This window comes from Vicia villosa, linkage group LG5 (genome assembly GCF_029867415.1).
Source record: "Vicia villosa cultivar HV-30 ecotype Madison, WI linkage group LG5, Vvil1.0, whole genome shotgun sequence".
In the NCBI taxonomy this organism is placed as follows: Eukaryota; Viridiplantae; Streptophyta; class Magnoliopsida; order Fabales; family Fabaceae; genus Vicia; species Vicia villosa.
In genome coordinates this window covers 93,725,574-93,731,573 of record NC_081184.1, presented here as the reverse complement: position 1 = coordinate 93,731,573, position 6,000 = coordinate 93,725,574, and positions in this window count along the sequence as shown.

Here is a 6,000-nt window from a genome sequence, read left to right as displayed (position 1 = left end):
TTTTCTTTCATCACAAATTTTATGAATGATATAGTACAATATATTGCTATAATTATGAAGTGCAAGATTTGCACGAAAATAATGGTTCAGTGTAGAATCCACATGGGTTCGGTTGCTTATATTTCTGTTCTGCAACCAGAAGTCACTGTTTTGTACTTTTCCTTTCCGATATTCTCTCTTGTCAAAATCAAAATAAAAGCCAGTGCAGTGATGTATTGAAAAACCCATAAATATTTTGTTTTTTTATTCTACTTGCATTAAGAAATGTGGACAGCCTAATTTGTTATACATCTGGAACTATCAAAATTATAAATAGGCGTAAAGTAAGTTTTTACATGTTTGATTGTTGTTTAGTAAAATTATTTTTATTTTTGAACTTGATTTAAAGTTATAATTTGGAATTTGTAATTCTAAATATGATTTGTATACTAACATTTATTGTTAAATTTAATTTTAAAAATATTTTTAAACTTAAATTTTAGAATTTCACAATAATTTTTTACCGCACAATTAAAGATAATTCAATCATAAAAATGTCACTTGAATGCCAAAATATTTAATATTTAATTTATATATTTTTTAAACATAAATCATTTCGTAATAAACTTACATTTTATAAGTATAATTACTGACAAAATTAATGTATTCAAATTTTTTTCCAATACAAAACAAACACACATTATATATAGTTTTGTTAAATTAACTCAATTAATAATTATTGATAGATATTAAATAAGAGAGTGCAGATTTGAACCTATAATATTCTACTCACTTTTAAAAGATAAATTTTAGTTTGTTAGATATTAAATAAGAGAGTGCAGATTTGAACCTATAATATTATACTCACTTTTAAAAGATAAATTTTAGTTTGTTGGAGTTACAATTTCATTGAAACACATGATTGAAGATAAAGATGAACAAATAGTTACAAAGAGAAAGATAGATACATTATGGGCTAGTTTGTTTCAGCTTTAAAAAAATGGATTTTTTCTTTGTATTTTTGAAAATAGATTTTCTAAAACCGTTTTTCAAAATATTACAAGTTTTTTTATATTCGTTTTTCTAAAATGAAACACTAATTTTGACATCTTATAACATAAACATACATAATTGAAGTTCAAAACTTTATCAAAATCATAATTTTTTCAAAAAGTCGTATTTCAAAAATGATTTTTATGAAAATCTATTTGAAATAGCTTCAAAATTAAGTGATTTTTTGAAATTTTGATATCCAATTTTTTTTTCCATAAATAGATGAAATACCTAAAATCACATTTTAAGAATAACTATTCAAACAAAATTTTCATTTGAAGTTTTTATAAAAAGTTTCTTTGTAAAAAAATTTTTCACAAAATTTGTTAACACTATAAAAATCATTTTTAAAAAAAGCCAAAACAAACGGGCCCTATAACAAACTTTTTTTAACCAAAAAAATAATAAAACTTACTTTGGATTTTGAAATGCATGAAACATGAAAAAATTTCAAGTGTCAAAACAACAGGCCTAGAAGTATGAAAATTACAAGGGAAAAAACCTAATGTCAAAGTCTCAGTGGCGAATGCATCAGAGAATCAAGAAAGAAAAGGGAGGTGGATGAGAACGACGAGGGAGAATCTAGCAACAACCAGCTTCCTCCCCCAAAACAAATTGAGGAAAAACAGCCAGTGGGGAGGAAGATTTTTTCCTCAAAAAAAGGAGAAAACCAACGAAAAGAGGCAAGAAAGCCCAATGGATGATGAAGATATGCTAATTGACAATTTCGAGTCAGAAGAAGAGTCATCTCTCAACATAAACTGTAATGTGGTTTTTGTACTACCTCATGAGTACGTTCTGAAGGTGGAGAAAAACACAAGAAAATGGGGGTTTCAATTGTGTTCTTTAAAATTTTATTTCTCTGTCTATAAATCTTTTCTTTCTTCTTAGTATCTCATTTTCTGGATATGCTTAGATCATTGTTGCGGAAGCATGTTAGAGATAACACAACATAACCAATAAGATACATATTCAATTTAACTTTTTAACTCCATCAGAACTTCTGACTACGTCAAGGACAGTTCTAAAGATAATCAGTGTGAATGTTCTGAGTTAAATGAAGGATGTAGAAGATAAAGGACACATTCATTTTTATCCTCGTTCACCTTCTCAATAAGGCTACCTTCAGTCCACCCTCCTCAGGTGATTTTTCCTCTCTCAATAGAGGACTTAATCCACTATAACCAAACTGATTATAACTGCACGATCAACTGTCGTGACTGACTTCCTGCGCAAGCTACCCGCGGGTGACTAACCCTAGATGATGAACCGTTCAGTGATCTCAGCAAGATATAAAGTTCATCAACCTAGCAACACCTGCACAAGCCAACTGCTCGTGACTAACCCTACACAAGCAATTTGCTCGTGACTAACCCTAGATAATAAACCATTCAGTGATCTCCACGAGATATAACGTTTATTGACCTAGAACCCTCCAAGAGTCTAACCAGATCTCAAGGACTTCTCAAGTATCCATATTAGAGGATACCTAAGGAACACCAATTCTATCATAATTGTTCTTCTGGAGATTACAAGTGTGCTTCTTAGTCAAGCAGATTTTCTCCTATTCTAAGTACATATGTTTACGACACTCTGACTAGAAGTCACTTATAGTGCCTAAACATTCTATCAGAAGTTTTCTAAGATATAACACAATACGAGCAACACTCTATGTGTTTTACAAATAATTATAAGACATAAAAAATATTCTTGTAGTCTTCTTTTCTTCAACTTCTGGATGAGATCTTCTTCTACTTCTATAAGCAGATTAAGAGCAGCAGCTCTTGTATGAATTGCTTCTTGTTTATTGATTTTCATCTTCTTCTTGAATACTGATCATTGAGCTTGTAATGACTGATGACATAATGATGATCATAAGTAAATATTAAACACTGTCGACCAGCAACTCAGTGTATTCAGTTTCTTTGTCATACAACATGAGAAGTGTATGGTTCGATCAAGTATTTGTGGATTTCTTTTAACTCCATTGGAGCATTCTGCAAAACATGCAGGATTTCCTTTTTCACTCCTTTGATTTTATTTTCTTAGGCTTATGATGTGTATTTCAACAAAATATTTTTATCACACACTTTGTGTGTGTTTCCTCTGTTGGAGCAGCTTAATTAATCTTATGCCTATTTTTGCTTGCTCACGTTGTATCACTCTCTTCACCATATTTCTTCTATCATAGTCTTGTTCCTTTTATAAAAGTCTGTTATTACCGTTGGAATATTTCCGTTGAACCATAATTGAACATAGCATTTAATGCTTGTCGTAGACTGAATGATGACACAACTATTTCCAAGTCGAATCTTATCTTTTGGTAGCGTGTTCTCCTTGTTTTTCTTCTTTCAAGACAGTTTCTCTTGGTAGTGTGTTTCCTACCTTTTGTCAAAATGTAGACAATAATAGATGTCATAATTTTGTCTTTGCATTGAGTAACGTGATAAATAGCATGTGATTTAATTGGATCAATGTATACTTTTCTTCGAAGCTTTTGAATACACAGTCAAAACTTCTATTGTTGTGAATGTTGATGTTGCTTGTACTTCTGAGGAAGCTTAATATTCTTTGTAATGTCAAGCCTTTGTTTCTACAATGACTTATGATCTTCTGTTACTGATTGTTGAATTCTTGCTCTTTGTACAGAACTTCTTATCATTTACTCATGTGATCTTCTTGTTGTAATGAGTTCTTCATGTATATGATATTTTTGTTTAATTCCTTTAAGCTTGTCTGAATTCCTTTCTGATGTTGTCCTGTATAATGTTTGCACACTTAATGAAAGCATTAGTAGTAAAATTGTTACTCATAAAATATATGTTTGTTATCATCAAAACCAGATTCTGAACATAGATTCTCAATCTTGTTCTAACAATCTCTCCCTTTTTGATGATGTTAAAAACCATGTACTTTATTGGAACAATTTTATGAGGTGATAATAATTAAGCAATTTTATATGTTCAATCAAGCAACTTATTTTATACATCATATTATTTCTCCCCCTTTTTGTCATAATTAATAAGCTATAAAGAATGTAAGGTGAAATGATGCAGGTTTAAAAACTATTTTCTCCCCCTGAGATGTATAATCTCCCCCTGAGTTAGATAACCATATAAACTTATTTATTTCACATATCTCCCTCTAAACTAGGTAGTCTTAAGAGTTATATATGAAAATCAATGTATCTTTCAGTTAATTTTAGTTCATGTATATCTTTTTCTGTTTCATGATTAAGAATGTTGCAAACAGTTTAAATATTCAACAGATAACATAAAGAACAATTAAACATTGGAACAGAACATTATATTGAATTCTAAGACAGTTACAACTGAAAATAATCTAAAGCAAATTTTTCACACCTATAACTAGACAGAATGTTGCTCCTAGCTAACACAGTTTGTCTAAGGTGAGTGTGAATTTCAGCTTTCTCAATTAATTCAGAGATGATACACCCATAGGGTATATTACAAGTCTCCCTTAGAAGTTCTGGAAGACGAAACAACTTCCTTTAGATGGGTAAAGATGATAGCTGGCAGGTTTACCCTACGGCCATTACGAAGATAGGTGGCAAGATATCTATCTCGTGAGGATAGGATGTTCTGACATATTCCTCGAGCCACGATGTTTGATATTATGAACTCAAACCAGATTTTTCTTATGGGTTTTAGTTTCTTTGGATTATTATAGAATCTTTTGAGGGTGACAGGAAGCTTGGAGAAACCCGAGCGATGGGTTCTAGTAAGATGATCAAGAAACTCTAGAGATATGAGATTCTGATTAGATTGAAACTGAATTGCTTCAGCAATGGAGTCTTTTGTAATGATAATTTTGGAGCTAAAAATGTGAGATGTAATGCTTTGCCCATCACTGCTGACTGAAGCATATAGCCAGAAGTTCTTTACAAGGTTTGGATAAATGGGTTTGTTGAGAATTTCCTTGTATCCATTCCAGCCTTGATATTCTAAGAGTCTGTGAAGACTATACTCATCACTTGAGTCGCTTAGTCTCGTCTCGTTGATGATCACGAGCATGCTTTCGTTTCCAAAGAAGGTTTTGAGAGCCATGAGTCAAGATTTCTTTGCAAGGAAAGAAGTTTGAAGGGTAGGGTTAGAGGAGTTTATGTTTAAGGGCTGAAGGCTGAATTTATAAGGATGAAGAGGAAGTGTGACAGTTTATTTGAAATGATTCAGGGTAATGATTACCAAGAGAGGTGAACTTAGATTATAGTGTTTAATCATTGCACAGAGCCGTTTGGGAGGGTGTCTTTGTGACTTTTCGACTGCTCGAGGGCATCTTTAATATGATAGTCTAGTAAACGATGAAGTTATGTAGACAGTCATTATTATTATTATTATTATTATCCTACAGGATACTTAGGAAATTACTTTTTGTTAGTTAAAACAAACACATGAAAAATGTTATTTTCACTGTTAGAATCTGAACGATAATGTTCTCAGGATTTTGATTTTGAATCCTTTGGGCTGTTTTCACTTGGATTAAGAAGATAGATCATGATTTGATTGCAAGGCACCGAAGATGAATTATTATGATCTTATAAGAGAGTTAGTCATTCAAATGATGGTTAAAACAGAGAGCATTATTCAATCATTATTTTTACTAAGTTTAGACATAGGATATAAAGTACAACATTAACCATCACATCTCTACAGTCCTAGACTTAGGTATTACAGATTATCACATTTTCTTCCTCCCACATACACACTGGGTGTTTTTATCAGAACTTCTGAAGGAATTCCTCCATAAGAGAAGTTAGTCTCTGAGTTCTTCAATCTTGTTCACCCGATCACACCTTTCCGAAGTAAGAGCACGCTCAGGCCCTACTTGTCCAACTAATCTCCAGATATCATCGTTCATAATTAGTTCAGACAGAGCTCTCCCATAAGGAATGTGGAAATGTGTTTGATTTTGGGATATCCTAACTGTGTCCTTCAGATGGTTGAAGAT